The sequence below is a fragment of the Equus asinus genome, chromosome 11, assembly GCF_041296235.1.
Source record: "Equus asinus isolate D_3611 breed Donkey chromosome 11, EquAss-T2T_v2, whole genome shotgun sequence".
Lineage (NCBI taxonomy): Eukaryota > Metazoa > Chordata > Mammalia > Perissodactyla > Equidae > Equus > Equus asinus.
Genome location: NC_091800.1, coordinates 26,790,644 through 26,792,027, shown reverse-complemented (window position 1 = coordinate 26,792,027; position 1,384 = coordinate 26,790,644).

The window sequence follows — 1,384 nt, the reverse complement described above, 5'->3', positions numbered from 1 at the left end:
AAACTTTTTCCAAGTCACGAGACTGGATTTGCTATGTTTGGTTTTGATCCAGCTTCTTTATTATCTCTGCTGTTGTGCACGACACAGTTCTGTAGGCACACCAGATAAAATGGAGAAACAAAACCAGGAGGTTATTCCCGGACTGTTTGCCAGCTGATTTTGCTGGTACACAAAATAATGAATGGTCTTTTATTCTGAGTCTTTTAGAATAGAAATCCTGGGGGGCAGGGGGTAGTAATTTCCAGTTCTGTCAAACTCCTTTATCCTTCCTTTGCCTCAGTTTCCTAAGTTGTTTAATAGTCTTGTTCAAGAAGAATTTGTTTTCTTTTCTTCCCTAAATCTATCTGGTGCAAAATGCCTTGAGTATTTTTCCAGCATTCCATCATAACAAAAAGAGAAGCAGGAAGGATAGATGCATAATCATTTATATAATCTTGCGTCCAGAATTCCTTAGTGTTCAATTGTAGTGTCTCAGGAAATCTATGAAACTATACGAGTTCAGAGTCCACCCCACAGAGTTGACCCCTGGACAAGTAAGGCCCAGGGGGTTTAAATAAGTTGCTGGCTAGCTACAAGTCATATGACTGGCTAGGGTCAGAATTTACGAGAACTGGAATCCAACTCTTCCTATTCTCAACTGAACACAACTCATTTTCATTGGAATTTCAGAATGCCTTAGGAGACTCAAAGTCTGGACATGGATTCTATCTCAGTCCACGATGGCCCTTGCAAATATACGATCTGAAAGATGCTGAGATCTTGAGCTGTTCCTCAGGGATTGGTGGTCTGATTCTATGGAGAGTCCTAGAGACCTAACTCCCTCCTTGAGCAGAGCCAAGACCCCAAGGACCTCAGACTCAACCTGCTTTCTTCAGGATTCACCCAGGGCAGAGCTGACACAGCTGAAACAGTCTAGAATACGTCCACATCTCCGGTTGAACCAGGACAGAGTGGGGTGGGAGAAGGGTACAAAATCAACTATTTGTCCAAAGGGCTGTCTGTTGACAGTCATTAACCCAGCAACACTGCGGCTCAGTGTCCTCTCTCCCATTGGTTGTAAGTGAAATCTCTTCAAAATATGAGAATTTCACTTTATCCTTAATTATTTATTTATTTATTTTTGCACAAAACTGCTAAGGACTTATCATCGAGTACCTTGCTTTGAAATCACAAATCTGCCTGGTGTGCGTGTGGGTTTTGCCTAAATCTGCACAAGAATGGAACATTTTGTTTTAGGAATGTGAAATGTATGAAATGCAAATCTGCCAAGAGGCTTCCTCAGAAGTGCTCTGGGACTAGGCAGGGCAATGACCTTCCAAGGGAGGGTGAGAAGACAAGGCAAGTCTGAGCCAGGTAACGCCCTTGGTTGTGGTCCAGGGAAGAT